We start from the raw sequence: 20,861 nt of genomic DNA on the forward strand, positions 1-20,861 counted from the left end.
TTGCACGACACAGTCATCTCCAAATGCATAAAGTAACACACACTGGAGAGAAAACTTACAAATGTGATCAGTGTGGTAAAGCCTTTGCACATCATGGGTATCTCCAAGTACATAAAAGAATTCACACTGGAGAGAAACCCTACAAATGTAATCAATGTGGTAAAGGCTATTCACAATCAGGTCACCTCCGAGTACATACAAGAACACATACTAGAAAGTAACCCTATGGATGTAACCAACGTGGTAAAGTCTTTACAGGTCGGAATGATCTTCAGAGATAGGGTGGTTTGAATATGCTTGGCCCATAGGTAGTGGCACTATTGGAGATGTGGCCTTTAAGGAACTGTGTCACTGTGGGGCTGGGCTTTGAGATCCTATGCTTAAGCTCCACCCCGGGCAGAAGAGTCTTCTTCTGGCCGCCTTCTGATCAAGATGTAGAACTCTCGGCTCCTACAGCACCGTGTTTGTTTGGACACTGCTATTCTTCAGCCTTGATGATAATAGACTGAATCTGTACACCACCCACCAATTAAAGGTTGTCCTTTATAAGAGTTGCCTTGGTCATAGTACATCTTCACAGCAATAAAATCCAAATTAAGACAAAAGGCATAAAAGATATTATACCAGAGAGTCCCCCTGCGAATGTGTTGGATATAGCGAAGGCCTTTGCACATTTCTGTAGTCCTCACTATAGCAGAAGTATTCACACTTCCATTCCCTGAAACCCTGTAAATGGAAGCAGTGTACAGCCTTTGCCCTTCACAGTTATCTCTGGATGCACAAAGGAACCCATACTGGAGAAAACCTTATGGATTTTTTTTTGGCTCTTTTTTTCGGAGCTGGGGACCAAACCCAGGGCCTTGCGCTTCCTAGGCAAGCTCTACCACTGAGCTAAATCCCCAACCCCGTCTCTCTGTGTTTTAAAATCTGCATAGATCCATAACAGTTCAATTACCTGGTCAAAGTAAACGCCAAGGGTTTGAAGTAGTGAGGCCGGGTGGGTTAGAAGGTTAGGGTTTAAGGTGGTTGGGGTTACAAAGTTAAGGGTTAGGGTTAGAGGGTTAGGGGGATAGGATTAGACGGTTAGGGCTGATGCTGAGCTTAGGGACAGGTTAGGGGTCCAAGTGTCCCGTGCTATCTTGCCAGCAAGAACACTCGGGGACACACGAATCCTACTGCAGCTAAACATTTATTGAATCTTATAGCATGGCGTGGCTTATATACACCCTAGTGCGGCACATCCACACCTGATTGGTTGCTTACCCATGATCTCATAGGCACGCCCCGGAGTGGGCAAAGACCTGGCACGAAGGCACTCTTGCACATGCGCACACAGTTAACTTCCTGAAAGGAAGTCGGATGGCGCGGTGGAGGCCAGCGCCATATTGTAATGGCGAAAGCTATCCCGGCTTTCCACGTGGGGTGCAGTGGAAGCCAGCGCCTTCTTGTGGTGGCGAATGTTATTGCGGCTCTCCACATCTCTCCCTTATTGTTTTACTAATATGAGGCTGGTCTAGGTCCCTGCAGTTACGTCCATCTGCTGTGGCTCCTGTCTTAGGTCGTTCCTCTATGTCACAGCCTTATCCGTCGAAGGGTAACCCTATCGCCACCGGGCCCCGTGTCTTAGATTGGTCTGTGCATGAGGAAAGTTGCCCGTCTCTGGATACCGCAGTGCTGTGTGACAGTAACTGTTAAATGACCTAGGGCGAACTCTAAAAAGAGGCCAGCCAGAAAATAAGTTAGTGCGGAAATCATGATTACCCTATCGCGTGCAATGAGGAAACCTCAGCGATGTAGAAGGGCTGATCAAAGAATCATTGAGTCTCTCTCATCCCAGTGTAAGAGTAGAGAACTCAGATATCGACTAACCCTTGAGCATAGAAAACCAAATTCTAGGGGAGGCCCCTTGTTCAATGGCCACAAGTGCTTGAGTGATAACGACCTTATCACGTTTCTGTTGAGATCTGAGTTTGCAAACCAACCATAGCATGAACACTAATCCACAGCGTGGGGCTGCACCAAACAGAGCCACCAACGAAAGTAGTGGGCAACTCATCTGGTTCTCCTCAGCTGCTACCACCAAGGGCTCCTATAATAAAATTTAGAAATCCCAATTGTTAGCAACTACTCCAGAAAGTTTACCCACTGTGCTTGCCTAACAATAGAATGGGGGAGGGTAACTCTAGACAATGCAGACACAATGGCTGTAGCAGTAATGGCTGCTACAATAGCAGCAAAAATAACAAGGTCTTTCCCAGGACAGTTTAGGATCGGTCATTCTTCTCTGGAACAACCAGCAGGCAATGGAACCATGTCTGAGATCTACACAACCAGGGCAGAGTTCCCCAGTCCACAGCAGCTTCACACAGGTGGCATTCCTGTGAAGCTATAGACTGCAAAATGACAACACCAGTTAAGGCAGCAAGAGTCACCAGGGGAATGAGGGGGGCAGCAACGGCTGGAGTCCAGTCTTCTCCAGCAAGCAGCAGTGCACAGAGGGTCAAAGAGCAGGCCACAGTGGGACGGGACACACGCAGCCTAACATTGACCGCAGCAACAGAAAAGTCTCTGTGATGACAAAAGGTGAGGGGGAGTCCTCCATCTTCCTCTCAGGGCAGAGGAATGACTCTAGGTACCCCAACCACGAGAGCCGAATCTTCATGCTCCCAGGATCAGCATGGCTCACCAGCCACTCTGGCAGCTGGCACACTCCTGTAGCAACCTGTTGAGAAAACACAAACATTCCCTCTTCCCCATATCAAATACCTGGACAGGATCATGTCAATACGTGCATCTTTCTATTTCACCTAGGCAGAAGTATGCCTAGTTGTAGGGTGCCATAAACACTCAAGGGTTCCTTGGCATCCAAATTTTAAAATTGAAATAAAAAGAGTATTATTTAGCATACAGGGATAACTCCTCCTTTTTATTTATTAAGATATAGTAAAGATATTATTTATTAAGGTAAGTCCTCGAGGATTAAATTGAGGACACTGAGCACTTGTATTTATAAATTGACTTGTATACCAAATTATTGTCTCTAGCATTATTGTTTTGGATATATAAAGAATGAGATTTTTTTTTTGACTAGTTGTTCCTATGTAAGGCCTATAATCTGTCTGGCATCATTGCCCTCCCTTGTTAAGGAGTCTAGGCAATCTAGTTTGAGTTCTTAAATGTCCTATAAAGGAACAGTACTTAGTGCTCTTATCCACTAAGCCATCTCTCTAGCACCTCACAAACTTTATTTACCTAAACATAAGCATTAATTAGAAATGTCAAAACCTGTAAATATTGTCCAGATTCAGTTGGACTAGAAATCCCTGAGCTGGCAGGGCGAGGCTGGGAATTGAAAGTAAGCAAATGCCCACTAAAATCAGGCACTAGACAAGGCTGCCCACTCTCTCCCTACTTATTCTAAATAGTTCTTGAAGTTCTAGCCAGAGCTTTCAGACAAAATTTCCTCAGCAATAAAAGGACTTCAGGGGGAATCACTATTCTTGAACTCAAGCAGTGTTACAGAGCAATAGTGATAAAAACTGCATGGTATTGGTACAGAGACAGACAGATAGACCAATGGAACAGAATTGAAGACCCAGAAATGAACCCACACACCTATGGGCTTTGATTTTTGACTTGGGAGCCAAAACCATCCAATGGAAAAAAGATAGCATTTTCAGCAAATGGTGCTGGTTCAACTGGAGGTCAACATGTAGAAGAATGCAGATCGATCCATGCTTATCACCCTGTACAAAGCTTAAATCCAAGTGGATATCAAGGACCTCCACATCAAACCAGACACACTCAAACTAATAGAAGAAAAACTAGGGCAGCGTCTCGAACACATGGGCACTGGAGAAAATTTCCTGAACAAAACACCAATGGCCTATGCTCTAAGATCAAGAATCGACAAATGAGATCTCATAAAACTGCAAAGCTTCTGTAAGGCAAAGGACACTGTGGTTAGGACAAAACGGCAACCAACAGACTGGGAAAAGATCTTTACCAATCCTACAACAGATAATGGAACAGGCAATGGAACCATATCTGAGATCTGCACAACCAGGGCAGAGTTCCCCAGTCCACAGCAGCGTCACGCAGGTGGCATTCCTGTGAAGCTATAGACTGCAAAATGACAACACCAGTTAAGGCAGCAAGAGTCACCAGGGGAATGAGGGGGGCAGCAACGGCTGGAGTCCAGTCTTCTCCGGAAAGCAGCAGTGCACAGAGGATCAAAGAGCAGGCCACAGTGGGACGGGACACACGCAGCCTAACATTGACCGCAGCAACAGAAAAGTCTCTGTGATGACAAAAGGTGAGGGGGAGTCCTCCATCTTCCTCTCAGGGCAGAGGAATGACTCTAGGTACCCCAACCACGAGAGCCGAATCTTCATGCTCCCAGGATCAGCATGGCTCACCAGCCACTCTGGCAGCTGGCACACTCCTGTAGCATCCTGTAGAGAAAACACAAACATTCCCTCTTCCCCATATCAAATACCTGGACAGGATCATGTCAATACGTGCATCTTTCTATTTCACCTAGGCAGAAGTATGCCTAGTTGTAGGGTGCCATAAACACTCAAGGGTTCCTTGGCATCCAAATTTTAAAATTGAAATAAAAAGAGTATTATTTAGCATACAGGGATAACTCCTCCTTTTTATTTATTAAGATATAGTAAAGATATTATTTATTAAGGTAAGTCCTCGAGGATTAAATTGAGGACACTGAGCACTTGTATTTATAAATTGACTTGTATACCAAATTATTGTCTCTAGCATTATTGTTTTGGATATATAAAGAATGAGATTTTTTTTTTGACTAGTTGTTCCTATGTAAGGCCTATAATCTGTCTGGCATCATTGCCCTCCCTTGTTAAGGAGTCTAGGCAATCTAGTTTGAGTTCTTAAATGTCCTATAAAGGAACAGTACTTAGTGCTCTTATCCACTAAGCCATCTCTCTAGCACCTCACAAACTTTATTTACCTAAACATAAGCATTAATTAGAAATGTCAAAACCTGTAAATATTGTCCAGATTCAGTTGGACTAGAAATCCCTGAGCTGGCAGGGCGAGGCTGGGAATTGAAAGTAAGCAAATGCCCACTAAAATCAGGCACTAGACAAGGCTGCCCACTCTCTCCCTACTTATTCTAAATAGTTCTTGAAGTTTCAGACAAAATTTCCTCAGCAATAAAAAGGACTTCAGGGGGGGAATCACTATTCTTGAACTCAAGCAGTGTTACAGAGCAATAGTGATAAAAACTGCATGGTATTGGTACAGAGACAGACAGATAGACCAATGGAACAGAATTGAAGACCCAGAAATGAACCCACACACCTATGGGCTTTGATTTTTGACTTGGGAGCCAAAACCATCCAATGGAAAAAAGATAGCATTTTCAGCAAATGGTGCTGGTTCAACTGGAGGTCAACATGTAGAAGAATGCAGATCGATCCATGCTTATCACCCTGTACAAAGCTTAAATCCAAGTGGATATCAAGGACCTCCACATCAAACCAGACACACTCAAACTAATAGAAGAAAAACTAGGGCAGCGTCTCGAACACATGGGCACTGGAGAAAATTTCCTGAACAAAACACCAATGGCTTATGCTCTAAGATCAAGAATCGACAAATGGGATCTCATAACACTGCAAAGCTTCTGTAAGGCAAAGGACACTGTGGTTAGGACAAAACGGCAACCAACAGATTGGGATCTTTACCAATCCTACAACAGAGGGCTTATATCCAAAATATACAAAGAACTCAAGAAGTTAGACCGCAGGCAGTCAAATAACCCTATTAAAAAATGGGGTTCAGAGCTAAACAAAGAATTCACAACTGAGGAATGCCGAATGGCTGAGAAACACCTAAAGAAATGTTCAACATCTTTAGTCATAAGGGAAATGCAAATTAAAACAACCCTGAGATTTCACCTCACACCAGTGAGAATGGCTAAGATCAAAAACTCAGGTGACAGCAAATGCTGGCGAGGATGCGGAGAAAGAGGAACACCCCTCCATTGTTGGTGGGATTGCAGACTGGTAAAACCATTCTGGAAATCAGTCTGGAAGTTCCTCAGAAAATTGGACATTGAAGTGCCTGAGGATCCAGCTATACCTCTCTTGGGCATATACCCAAAAGATGCCCCAACATATAAAAAAGACACATGCTCCACTATGTTCATAGCAGCCTTATTTATAACAGCCAGAAGCTGGAAAGAACCCAGATGCCCTTCAACAGAGGAATGGATACAGAAAAAGTGGTACATCTACACAATGGAATATTACTCAGCTATCAAAAAGAATGCCTTTATGAAATTCGTAGGCACATGGATGGAACTGGAAAATATCATCCTGAGTGAGGTGACCCAATCACAGAAAAACACACATGGTATGCACTCATTGATAAGTGGCTATTAGCCCAAATGGTTGAATTAAACTAGATGCACAGAACACATGAAACTCAAGGATGATCAAAATATGGATGCTTCACTCCTTCTTTTAAAGGGGGAACAAGAATACCCTTGGCAGGGAAGAGAGAGGCAAAAGATTAAAACAGAGACTGAAGGAACACCCATTCAGAGCCTGCCCACATGTGGCCCATACATATACAGCCACCCAATTAGACAAGATGGATGAAGCAAAGAAGTGCAGGCCGACAGGAGCCAGATGTAGATCTCTCCTGAGAGACACAGACAGAATACAGCAAATACAGGGGCGAATGCCAGCAGCAAACCACTGAACTGAGAACGGGACCCCTGTGGAAGGAATCAGAGAAAGAACTGGAAGAGCTCGAAGGGGCTCGAGACCCCATATGAACAACAATGCCAAGCAACCAGAGCTTCCAGGGACTAAGCCACTATCTAAAGACTATACATGGACTGACCCTGGACTCTGACCTCATAGGTAGCAATGAATATCCTAGTAAGAGCACCAGTGGAAGGGGAAGCCCTGGGTCCTGCTAAGACTGAACCCCCAGTGAACTAGACTGTTGGGGGGAGGGCGGCAATGGGGGGAGTGTGGGGAGGGGAACATCCATAAGGAAGGGGAGGGGGGGGATGTTTGCCCGAAACCGGAAAGGGAATAACACTAAATGTAAATAAGAAATACTCAAGTTAAAAAAAAAATAAAGAAAGTAAGCAAATGGAGTCTTCCTCTTTTCATATCAACTCCATTACCATTTAAGAGCTGGGTCTATTGTTTTGTTTAGTTGTCTGAGCCAGAGCACTGAAAGGACAGTGAGTTGTCAGACAATTCACACTGAAATCATCACTCACTGATTTCATGTAGAAAACCCGTCTCTAGTAAAGCATTAAATAATTGAAATCAATTGTAAACCACAAGCCACACATTGGCTATCAGTATGTGAATTGAAAGCTTGATTTAAAAACAGTGGCTAAAGCATGGAATTTAATAATCTGTGCTCAAGCAGCAGAAGCTCAAGAGAATAAACAAGTGATCCAATCATACATGTAGCCTTTTCATTAGATGAACCACCTATAAATACAGTAAGCGCATTTCCTATGGGTTGTATGTACAAATATACAGGAAGTACAAAAGCATGTAAAGAGTAAAATTATCAATTTTGCCTGAAAAATTTGTATATATAATAGGCCAAATATCAGTATTTTGTAATAACCAATTTACTGTTGTTTGGAATAAGGTATGTTTTACCAGGTTTCTTTTTAAAATACTTCCATGACTCTAGCCTACAATTCTGTATTAACACAACTGAAGCTTTATCTCCAATGTGGATAACAAAGACCTAAGTCCTCTGGTAAGGTGAGGTACTTAGCCATTTAACATATCCTTAGAAGCTTAAAATTAGCTTCAAATATTCTTTTCTGGAGGAGTGCAACAGCTACTCCCCAAATATTAAAGCTCATTTTGAGAGCAAAGGTTTGTAGTAAAAATTTCCATACACACTGAAAGATTCAAAGTTCTAACTTCTTACATTGAGGAAGCAACAAAATTACATAATATTAGGCTGTTAGCCATTCCTAATGATATCACTTTATGGGCTCTCTAAAATTATAAGCAAGCTCACGAAATGAAAACTCACAATCGCCAGGACGTAAATAAATTGCATAAAAACAATCCTCTAAATCTATCTTGAAATGGCAGTTGGAGTAAGCAAACTGGCTGTAATGCTCTCACAAGTTTCAAAACCTCATCAATCCTTCATAAATCCTGTCACAATCTCTACCTGTTTGATTTTTTCTCAATTACAAATAAGTTTGAATTAGTCAATGCAACACTGGCAATCCTTAATCACAATCTTTCAGTTCTCCATGTAACACCAGAGCACAACCACAACTTTGGAAAGCAAAACTCAACCTCCAACAAACGATCTAGTCTCCAAAATCCAGTCTCTAAAACGCCAAGTCTGTCCTTCATGTTACAAAGTTTGACTGTCAATTCCTACATATGAACACACAATGGTGCGGTCTCCAATACCTCAACAAAGAGACATTGTCCTAAATTCTTTTAGAAGCCTGGTTTCTAGGATAAGAGTTCCATAAAACTATTACCTCAATTTAGACCTGTTTCCCTAGGTTGGCTCATGCCACATGTTGTCTAGAGTGACTTCATCCAAATTACCAGCTTTATGTCAGCTTTCTGTTACCAATGTTATACTTTTTTAACCATATCCAATAACTTAAAAGCCAACAATCCATGACCAAGGCAAGTAGAGCATATTTACACATTTAAAACCAATGAGAAACAAAATTGAATTGGCTACACATATCTTTAATATTTAGACCAAGCACCATTTTTACCTTTTTAGCTGTGATTTTAAGAGAAGCACCTTGTCACCTGTTGAGTCAAATAATCAGCTCATGCAGACGCTCATCCCCAGGCAGTTTCTCCAGCTGACCTAGACTCCTGGCTACAGGTGCAGGGCTCTAAGGGCCTGATTGAAACTGCTTTTTATTCATTTGTTCCTTTTTGAAACGAGTTAAAATCAAATCAAGGTGTGAACGATCAGCAGATAACGTTTTTTTTTTGTTTTTGTTTTTTTTTTTTTTACCATTTTCTCTTTTGAACATGAAACATAAAATATTTAAGCAACAAGAAACAAAAACCACAGACATAAACTGACAGACATGGACAGCTTGGTGCACCAAGGACAGACAATAGACAAAGAGGAAAAATTAGATGGTATTCCACGAAAGGAACCCAGATTCCAATAGGAGTCAGCAGAGAGGATTTCCCCTTTCCCACCACTTCCACGGTGACCATCCACTCGAGTGGAGTTGATATGGACGATGGATTGTCTCAATTCCTGGACTAGTCCATCAACGTGTTGAAACCAAATTCCTGTAAGATACTGAGATATATTACGGGATATCTGAGCAGCACGACTGACATTCACAAATGGTATGGAAGTGAAACACAGTCCTGAATATTTCCACTCACAACCCAATTACATTAACTCCATCAAGCTGTGCATGGGCATTGAGATGTCCTTTTGTTTGATTCTCCTGAATAAATTTTCAGGTGGTCTACCTCTATCAAGTCTGATCAATATGACTCTGTGAAGCTTCCAGAGCTTAATCACACCTTTTACAAGCACAAAAACAAATTTTTTCTCCCAAAATACTGTGTTCCTTTTATATCCTCCCTTTTTCTCTCTGGGGCGTTCTTTCCCCAACCTCTTGCTTCCTCAGATCTGAAGTCTTTGGAAGTGTCTGTCTGCTTATATTTATCTTTTCTCCTTGAGCTCTTTAATTTTTTATTCCACTCTATTTCTGACATGCTGCCTTGTATCTTCCCTAGCACTCTCCGTCCCGCCACCACAGTTGGGCGGCTCCCATCTTCTAGGCGCAACCTCTGAGGTGCCTAGCGGCAGCCACGAAATAAAAAACCAAAAGAGAAAGCATGAAGGCTGCTAAAACGATAATAAAAACTTCCACCGCATCTTCTAGCGGGGGAGAGGAGTGGAACAGATCAAGTCCAAACATATCTTTCAGAGCTTACCTTAAAAAACACTGCAGTTCTGAATTCCCTCCGTGGACGGAGAACCCCTCTCTCGGTGCCTGGCGATGGTGTGGCGTTTCTGTCCCGGGTGGAAGCCAGCGCCATCTTGTGGTGGCGAATGTTATTGCGGCCCTCTACATCCAAGGGCAGTTCCGAGTTAGGGTTAGGTTAGTGTCAGGAGCCAACAAGCTAATAACTGGCAGGTGATCTTCCTGAGATGGTCTGCCTTGGTTATAATCCATTGCAGATGTCCTCCTGTAGTCAAGGCCCAGGAGAAAATCACTCTAGGAAAGATTCCTGCCTGGAGGGTGCTGCTCCCTGGCTTGCTTCCCCATGACTTGCTCAACTTGCTTTTGTATAGAATCCAGGACCACCAGCCCAGGGTTGGCCCCATCCACAGTGGGCTGGGTCCTCCTCCATTGATCACTGATTAAGAAAATGCCTTACAGCTGGATCTCACGGAGGCAATTTCTCAAGGGAGGCCCCTTTCTCTGTGATGACTCCAGCTTTTCTGAAGTTGACACAGAAAACCAGAGACCATCAGTCTATAAATCCACACCACTGCTTTACTGCTGTGCACAGACAGCGTGACCAAGGCAAGTCTTATAAAGGACAACATTTAATCAGGGCTGGCTCACAGGTTCAGAGGTTCAGTCCATTATCATCAGGGCGGGAACATGGCAGCATCCAGGCAGGCATGGTGCAGGAGGAGCTGAGAGTTCTACATCTTCATCTGAAGGCTGCTAGAGAATACTGACTTCAGGTGGCTAGGAGGAGGGTCTTAGAGCCCATACCCATAGTGACACACCCACTCCAACAAGACCACGCCTCCTCCCACAAGGCCACACCTCCTAGTACTGCCACCCCTTGGGCGGAGCAGATACAAATCATCACATTCCATTCTCTGGTTCGCATTGACTTGTTCAAACACATGAGTCTGTATGGCCCATACCTGAGCATAGCATAATGCAAAGTACATTTAATCCAACTTCCCAAGTCCCCATAATCTATAGCAGTCTCAACAATGTTAAAAATTCAAAGTCTCTCCTGAGATTCATGGAATCACTGAGCTGCAATCCTCACAGCAAGACAGGAAACCAGCTGGGCAGACTCCAAACTCTGCAACTCCATGTCTGGGTTAGGGTTAGGGGGTTAGGGTTTGGTTTAGGATTTAGGTTTAGTGTTTATGGTTGGGGTGGGGAGCTTAGGGTTAGGGGTTTTTATCTTATTATGTTGAAAGTTCACTAGCAAACTCAGAGCCATGAATTTGCTATTTGGCCCTTAACTCACAGGTGTAATCAGCTCATAAATTTGTAATGGCATCAATAGAAGGACTGACTCTAAACCTTGTACTTTTTACAAATTTTTTAAACAAATTCTATACCAAAGTAAAGATATGATTTTAGCTTAGTTACCAAATGAGATTTGACTGTATAACTAAATCTAGCTAATTCCTCCCTGTTAAATTACAACCATTTCTAAATTCCTCATAAAAAACCTTAGAATAACCACTTTCAGCCCCCCAAAGTCCAGGGAATTGGGGTGATGACTCCTCCATAACTTCTTCAAGCTGTACAGGGGCGTTGAGATATCCTTGGGGGTAGGGGGTAGGAAGAATGAAGCAAATGCTGTAGCAGGATGTGTCCTGACTGGACCCAGCTGAAAGTCCTTGAGACCAGGATTCCAAGTAGGTAGGCACACTCTGTAAAATACAACTCTCAAGAAAAAGTTTAGAATTGAGATACCTTGTTTGATTCTCCTGAATCTACTTTTTCAGGCGGTCTCCCTCTCTCAAATCTGATCAGTATGACTCTGAGGTTCCCAGAGCCTAATCACAGTTTTTAAAAAAAAAAAACAAAGACAAAATCTTTCTCCCAAAATACTGTGTTCCTTACTCTGTAACCAGAAAAGCTTGTATCTTGCACTCTCTCCCAGAGTAATAATATAACCATAAAACTCAAAGTCACACCCATCATGAAGATAATATTTCCTTCTACACCTCCTTTTATTTTCCATTTCTTTTTCCCCATGAGGACAGTGATGTGTTAAGATAGAATATCACATGCAGCCAGGGTCGTCTTGAATTGGAGATCCTCCGACCTCTACCTCTTGAAGGGTGAGATTATAGGTGTGGATATCATGCCCAGGTTTTCCAAGCAGAAATTCATGGATGCGGAACCCTGAGCTACAAATTATCTGTCTAATCTTCGGGAAATTGCTGAGGTGATGACAACATTGAGGAGTAGACTCAGAGAGAGCAGCCTCGACTGTTGTTGGCTCCTGGATGCCCGTTCCTCTAGGTATGGAGTAAACCTAGGCATCAGTTCTGACACAGCCTGTTTCACTTGACACAATTAGAGGCATCAAAATGACCAGGAGGGACTAGAGCTTAAAGCACAGGAAAGGCCGTCTCAAGCCAGACTCCATCACTCCAGGAGATGCTCTATCAGAGTCAATGATCCTTGGCCAGAGAGGACCACCCCATCGTGTTATGAGATGTAAGAGAGGGTTCCAAGGTGCCTCCCTCCAGCTTCTGACAGTGTTTATTTTATTTAAAATCTAGTGTTTATTTAAACACAGACACAGATTGGATAGGGTAGAGATGAGTATCTTTAAGATTCACATGGCAGTCTTTCTAGACCGTCCTCCATGTCCACCTCCTTGCCATTCAACAGAGCATCAGATCGTGGGATCTGCTGCTGACACTTTGAAGCATTTCCAGAAAGATCCCTGTTATGTGACTATTAGTTTTCAAAATGTTTAATTCCAAGCTTCTTCAGAATTTGAAAGGTTCATAGGAAGAACACACAATGACCAGAGTGCCCCTGGCTACGTTAGTGATGGGCAGGGAAAGAAAGTCCTGCGGGTTTTCCTTACAGCTTTCCCTCCTGTGTCCGTGATTGGCCTCTGAGGTCTCGCACCGCTTCTCCTTGGTAATGTTGTCTGATGAAGGCAATGAATTCTGGTCTTTGATGTTCATGCAGAGATCACGATTTCCTAGTAATTCAATGTGTTTTCTTAGAATCCACATTACACTGAATATTGTAAACCATCTAAGCTGACTTACGTGTAAGGAGGATGTGTCTGGGTGCTGTGCTGTTACTACACAATTCTACAATTGTGCAGTGTAACTCAACCGCGTTGTTGTGGCTGCTCAGAGTCACTCACTGAGCATCTAACTCCCAACTCATTGATGGTTAACAGAGTTTGCTTTTGAAAACTGTTGCCAAGTTCAACGCGTGTTCCTTCCATCCTTGATCTACTATAAATTTGTTCATGATCAGAAAACTAAATTTAAGTACATTCACTGAAATATGGATACAGTGATCCTGGGAAATTATATTAAGAATAAAAATGCACTGGAGAGATGGCTCAGCGCTTAAGAGCACTGACTGCTCTTCCAGAGGTCCTGAGTTCAATTCCCAGCAACCACATGGTGGCTCACAACCATCTGTGATGGGATCTTGGTGTTCTCTTCTGGTGTGCAGGCTGAACACTGTATATAATAAATAAATAAATCTTTTAAAAAACAATAAAAATGCAAAACCCTTGCCAAAAAAGGGAGAATTCTTGTCTCTTCCCTAAGAAGGTAGGTGAGATTTATTTGAGATGACAAAAGGCTCTATGTCTGTTTGAAGAAGATGGTTTGTCACCCAGATGCTCTGCACCTAAACTACAGATCAGAAGGTTCCCTTTGGTGTGGGAGCACAGTCCTATAAAATACATGTAGTTGAGCAAGTTTGCACATCCTGACCTCCAGCTAGAGTCCTGATCATATTGGGAATAGGCTGCTGAAGTGTGCTTCAAAGACTCACTCACCCAGAAACAATTTTTCTTTTAAAATTAAAGACTGACTTGTGCGTGAGGCGAGCGGAGCAGAGGCCGAACTCGGGATCTGACAAGATGGCCGGGCTGCCCCACAGGATCACCAAGGAAACCCAGTGTTTGCTGCAGAACTAATTACTGGCCCGAAAGCAGAACCGGATGAGAGCAGCGCCTGTTATTTTCATGTGGTCATTGCTGGTCCCCAGGACTCCCCCTTTGAGGCAGGGACTTTTAAACTTGAACTATTCCTTCCAGAAGAATACCCAATGGCAGCACCTAAAGTACGTTTCATGACCAAAATTTATCATCCTAATGTAGACAAGTTGGGAAGAATATGTTTAGATATTTTGAAAGATAAGTGGTCCCCAGCACTGCAGATCCGGACAGTTCTGCTGTCAATCCAGGCTTTGTTACGTGCTCCTAATCCAGATGATCGATTAGCAAATTTTGTAGCTGAGCAGTGGAAGAGTAACAAAGCCCAAGCCATAGAAACAGCGAGAGCATGGACGAGGCTCTATGCCATGAACAACATTTAAGTCGATCAGATCATCAAGTGTACACCACGTCTCCTGTTCTACCAAGACTCCTTCCTTTTTTTGTTTGCATTTAATGGACACAGCCTTAGAAACATTACAGAATAAAAGCCCAGGCATCTTCATCTTTGGTGATCTCATGCACATTAGCAGACCTGTCTTGTCCTGATTCGCTGTTGTAAAGCATGAGCAGAGCCTGGAAGCATCACCCTGGTTGCTGAGAAGCAGGACTCTCTGCTTTGGCTCCTTTCCCCATCATGGTCTAAATGCAAGGCGCTGTGAATGAAGGTAGCTGTCAGGATTAGCTGCCAGGGGCGTGGGTATTTTTATTTTATTTTTTAGGGGGAAAGTAGTTTTATTTTAATTTTGTGGCCTCCTTTCCCCTCCACTCTCTTAAGGAATCTAATTGCAGTGGTTAAATGCAGGTAACCAGCTGTTTAGAATATGCTCTGTAGCCAAGTCCAACCTTAGACGCTGTAGATGGACAAGCTTGATTGTCTGATCCAAAATGGGAACATTAAATAAACATCACAGCCCTCACTAATAACATTGTGACTTTGCTCTCAAGTAGATTCTCTGCCCCCTCTCCCGGCCCCCAAAGGACAAAGAAAAAGCTTGTGACCATTTTGTATGGAGTGTCTGGAAACCTCTGTAAATCTTATGTTTTAGTAAAATATTTTTTATTATTCTAAAATTAAAGACTGTGAAAACTTTTTTAAATTTAATTTTATTTTAAATCTTTTATTTTTAAAATTTATTTACATATAATATAATGTAATTATTAAATTTAATTATTTATAAAACTATCATAAATTTTTTCTAATAAAATAAGCATCACACATGAACATTTGTGTAAAGGAAATTTACTGTACACAGTCCCGCACCTTTCTCAGAATTTCTTTCGTCGTCTCATTATATGAAATCCGTTCAGTAGAAGCCACCAGGGGGCGCCTGAGCGCTGTCCTCCACCTGTGTCCTGTGTAAGGAGCGCTGGCCACAGGTGAGACTGGGAAACAGACGTCTCCAGGAGTGCGGGTTCAACAGGAGAAAGAGAAACTTCAACGAAGAGGGAATGAGACAGTGGGGATGAGCCATTCCCTTCTGTGAACAAGAGACTGCGCCTCTCACACCTTCTACCCCGGCAGTCCCTTCTCCACGTCCCCAGTCGGTGACGCCCCTGTACCTGTGCAGAGCGACGCCATGACAGGAACTGACGCACAGGCTGCCGGTCTGTGTCCTGCTGTGGAAATCTCCTTCAGTCACGAGGAGGAGTTTTCTTTAAAATCGCGTCCTCAGGAGGAAAAGAAAAGACCAGGACCCACGGCTCCATCCCGGTCTCCACTGCAGCCGCCAGGGCCCTTCCTCCTCCCTGCCCGCGCCTGTGCGACATCAGAAGCAAACGCACAAGTCCTCTCTCAGAAGATGCGATGAAGGACGTGGCTGAAAGAATAAGAGGAAAGGGTTGGCCAGGCAAGCATCTAACACAAGTCCAGCGCGGCGGTGTGGGGCTTTAATTCCCCTAGAATCCTGATTAAATGTCAGTTCTGCATTCTAAAGGACAGGGACGAAGGAAGAGACCTGCGGGCATTTGAGCAAACTGTTTATTTTAGAAAGTGTTTCTGGTCTTGAAGTCATCCCTGCCCGGAACACTCAGTCTGCACACGGCCCTCCACCTGCACAGCGGCTGACGACACAGGTTCTTCCCGCCAGTGAGGTCCGAGTGAAAATGGCTGCCGTAGGCCCATGAGGAGCGGCCCTGTTCGGTGCGGCCTTCTTGGAGGAAGTTCGTCACTGTGGCTTCGAGAGTTCAGGAGCTCAAGCCAGGCCTAGTTGCTCCGTTTCTCTTCTTCACGCCTGTCAGCCCAGATGTAGAAATCCCGGCCGCCTCTCCAGCACCGTCTGCCTGCGAAGCCGCTGCGCTTCCCCGTGATGATAATGGACTAAACCTGTGAACTGTAAGCCAACCCTAACTAAGTATCTTCCTTTATAAGAGTTGCTATGTCCACGGTGTCTCTTCACGACAGGAGAAACCCCAACTAAGACACCACCCATTTGATTTTGGGGACCTTCTTGGTTAGGTTTTCTGGGATCCAAACTGAGGGCGTGGGAAAGTTCTGAGGCAGGTGGCCTCTTACCTGTTCCTTTATTTTATTTTTTGAGACTGAGCATCACGTGTAGCTCAGGCTGGCCTCAAGCTTGCAATCCTCCTGCCTCCCCCTCTTGATTGCTGTTCTTATAGCTATGCAGCATCGCACCTGGATGCCCCTCCCACTTCATTCTGGAAACCTCAAGGTTTCTGAACAATCGGGAAATGGGTTGAGATTGGTTAAATAGTCCAGTCCTTGTTTGTATGGATTTCCAATATTTAATTGGCTCCGTGTCTCGGCTCAGAGATGCTCGGAGGTAGAAATTGTGAGGTGAGAAATGGCCAGTGCAGCACATTGACAGCCGTGAGGACCAACAGATGGATAGGGTGAGTGGTAATCGGCTGACTGCCAGGCCCACCATCAGGCAGCCCTCGCACTGGAGCTGTGCAGGAGCCAACAACCCCAGAATTCCTGGCCACTTCCAGGATGTCCTCGTGCTCAGAGCCCCATTAAGTAATTAATATTTACTATGAGGACCTTGGGCCACCAAAAGGAGTAATTATGCTCTTTATTCTGATTCCTAAGGCAGGCACTTACATAATACACTTAATTAACATTAAGAATCATTAACACTTACTGAACTCTGTGTGCCAGGACTTGTGTTCCATGATTTATAGGGATTATCTCATTGTAGAAATATTCCCATATAAAACAGCTTTAACTAAAAATATTTTGGTACTTAAGCTTTAGTTGGCTGAAAATTGTGCATATATGGATGTTGGACCCTCTTGGGCCCGGTCAGTGGCTGCCCCTGCTGAGCCTGGTCGGTGCCGTGGAAGCCTTTTGTTCCTAACACAGGAACATCCTGGCCTTTCTGTTTGGCCATGGTGGATTAACCCTGGGCACTAAGATCTTTTCAAGTCAGGGCTGGGTTAAGGTTTCTGTTTTCCTGCTGAGAATGTAAACTTGTTTCTCCATTGTGCTCTCACTGGTGGGCTTGGGGTATATCTTCTGTGAACCCCAGTAAAAGTTTTGGCATTTTCATAACACAAATGATCGGAGTATGTGTTTTCTCTTAAACCTTGCAGCCCTACACCTGGTTCTTGGTACCAGGGCAGTGCAGGCGTCATCATGTGGAAAACACATTTAGTAAGGAGGCTTTGATTAAATGATGGCTTCCATGTTCTCCTTTGGACTGGGTGTGTGCATAAACACATTAGTCCTGGCAAGTTTTACCCTTAAAATATTACGTGCACTGTTCTTCCTGTGATGATGTGGGATGGCAATGCCACTCCGTAGTAAGATAAAGGTAGCGAGACAACACAGCACTGTGGAGCAATGGGCTTCTACGGAAGTTATCTTAACACAGAGCTGCAGTGACAGTAGATTTGGGACAGAGACAGCGATGGAGCAACACATGGGTGGGTGACGTACACAGACTGGATACAGACAAAGGGGTGGTTTGCATCTTAGGTGTGAGACGGAGAAAGACAGCACAAAACCGTGCTGAGGGCTTCTCTGTTCCCGAAGCTACTCCTGGCCCAGAACTCATACAGCTTTGCAGGAGACACCTGCATTGCTCAGGTTGCCTTCCACCTCCACCTTGGTCCCATTTCTCTGAGCTTCTGCAGCCCTCACTTCCTGTCCATTGGGTGAGCCTAGCTCTGCTACTCTCATGTTCACAGCCCCTTCTCCTCTGGCTCTTCTGTTCACTCCTCTGGTGCTGGTTTGTCACTCCTCCATTCGTCTTCTGAGAGCTTCACTTTTCTCATACGAACAACAGGGATTATACCACTCACACATACTGTGCATTACTCTAAATAACATGCAAAGAGATTGCCACACTAATGTTTGTTATCTGAGTGCACTTTGTATAAGATCCAATGTTATAAAATATGGTACTCATATCACATTTATTTTTAAAGTTTTTGACAAAAATTATTAATTTTGTTGTGTGTACAGTGATGGTGAGTGTGTGGGCACATACATATTATGGCACATGTGTGAAGATCAGGGTAACTTTGTGGAATTGGTTCTGTTTACCTTTGCATGAGCTCTGGGACTTGCACTCAGGTCTTTAGGTTTATGTGGTAAGAGCTTTTTTATCCTCTCTGAGCCCTCACATAGCTTTCTGGAAGTGTATTTTTAGGAATAAACATGGAACGATCTGCACAGCCTAAGCCTTGACCAGGGACCCATCTGCTGCTTCTGCATTGTCAGCATCAGCCCCTAAGCCAGCCTTCTCCAAAGACCTAGACACTCAGATTGTTTTATCAATGATTGAGCCGCATCTCTCCCAACAAGGAACTAACAGGACAGTCAAATTATGTGTTCCCTGAATTACGTTTATGAATCTGAAGCATTAAAGAAAAGTATTTTGCTTTCCATTCTGTATTTTACAAGCATTAGTTACTGTTGTTTGTAAAACAGCAGAGTCATCCTGTTACAGAAGTACGTGAGGTCAAACACAAGTCAAATTGCTTTTTTACTTTCAAATCCCCAATCTTTATTTAGCTGTCATGTTCTTACCCTTTCTGTAGACGTTGGCACTGTTTACAATGAATTCCAACCATTAATTTATAAGAGCTACCCCCACTTGAAAGCAGCCCCCTTCCCTCCCATCCTTTTTCTTCCCTCTCTTGTCTCCTTCTCTTTCCTGCTCTTTCTGTTTTATTTTTGAGACAAGGTCTCTGTATGTAGCTCAGGCTGGTCTCAAACTCTCCACTCTTCTGCCTTAATGTCCAAGCTCTAGACATGTAGGCACGTCATACCACATGCGTGTATGGCAACCTTTTCATTCAGATTCTCTTTTCTGCAGTAGTGGTGGCTTTTCCTTTATATAAAAGCTAAACTTAACTTTCTTTCCCTCTCCAATTATTTTTAAATTTTTAATTTAATTAATTACTTAATTTTTATGATTTCCTTCTATTCCCAGAACCTCTCCTAGGAAAGACAGAACAAATCATGGTGCTCCCAGCTCAGAACGAATTACAGATAGAAATCCCGAGAGTTTGCTGTGGCGTTCAAGGCCCTTCAAGCCATCTGGAAGGGGCTTTTCTGCTTCCTGTTGATGTTTTCCACCCACACGGGGCTGCCTCCCCTGTCTGCCCAGTGCCCACAAGGAGCCCTCAGGAGCTGACATTCCTCAGGGCTCATTGCTTCTTTCTCCATCTGGACTCTCTCTCCTCTCAGCCCCAGGATGCCCTCTCCCATCCTCTCCCATCCTCTCTTGCATCCAGTAATTGCCTATGCACTGCCCTCTCCTTTCCAACTCTCAGGTTCAGTCCTGTTGTGGGTTGGCCTGAAGCTGTTCACATTCTGATGTTAATTCTGCTTCCTCCCAGGGCTGCCCCAGGCAAGTACTCGGTGACAGGTGAGCCTTCTCCCCATTTTAACTGGACAATAAAGGCCGGAGCCTGTGATTGGGCAGTGGAGGCGGAAAGGCAGGGTGGGAGGTCTTAGAGAGTGGGGCAGGTAGAGAGGAGTCGAGGATGGAAGGGAAGGAGAGAGGACGCAGGAGAAGGAAGCACTGGACCAGAACTGTGTGGCCAGGAGAAACCGCAAGTAGGAAGGGGGTCCTGTAGCTGGGGAATAAGTTAATATTGTGTTGTATCTGCCCAATCGAGGTAGAGAGCTTATGATTCTAACAACTGGCTTGTGTGGTTTTTAAGTGGTTGGAAATTCCAGCTACGCTGCCCGTCTTAAATTCTAGATGTTCTTTCTTCTACCTTCCTCAAAGGTTGTTATTTCTTCCTAAAGGTCACTGCCCCCCCCCGCTTCCATTCCCCCTTGTTGCTTTCTAAGTCATATATGTTTAAAACATTTTTGCTAGATCTGGAAAGTCACCAAGTGCTATAATTGAGAGAACCAAGCCCCAACTCAGGCCACAGAGCCTTGTAAGAATGAGACGTTGAACTTACCAAATAGACTGCCATAATGAGTCAGCCTGGTCTTATTTTTTCCCTAAACAGAAGGGTTCACATACATATTATTGAACTAACCTATTAGTGTAGAACCTTACAAATATGGGAAAATCCAGTGTTTTCCAAATAAAACGTGCCCATCTATTCAAATCGAAGTCATCTTGTCAGTTTAATACAAGAGGATAGATAGATAGATAGATAGATATATATATATATATATGAGAGAGAGAGAGCTTTCATTTAAATACATTGAGAATGGACTCAAGCTAGTAATGGATCATAGCAGTAGAAATTTCGTTTATACCCATTACTTGATATGCAATACCTCATTTATAATACACACTGCTTACTAGAGGAACAATGGATAGAGGTGAAGAGACTATGATGACAACAGATCGAGGTTGTGTAATTCCCAAAATTAAACCCGTATGCCTCACCTGCCCAGGGACCAGGTAACTTCCTGGGAAGCTGGAAGCTGTAGTTCATAGAAAACAACAAAGTCCCATGGGA

General features: G+C 43.8%; 1 pseudogene; it reads left to right on the plus strand.

Annotated features, from left to right (window-relative positions):
* The first annotated feature begins 13,886 nt into the window (after positions 1-13,886).
* Positions 13,887-14,344, plus strand: LOC116885709 (annotated as a pseudogene).
* The last annotated feature ends 6,517 nt before the right edge of the window (positions 14,345-20,861 follow it).

The sequence above is a fragment of the Rattus rattus genome, chromosome 1, assembly GCF_011064425.1.
Source record: "Rattus rattus isolate New Zealand chromosome 1, Rrattus_CSIRO_v1, whole genome shotgun sequence".
In the NCBI taxonomy this organism is placed as follows: domain Eukaryota; kingdom Metazoa; phylum Chordata; class Mammalia; order Rodentia; family Muridae; genus Rattus; species Rattus rattus.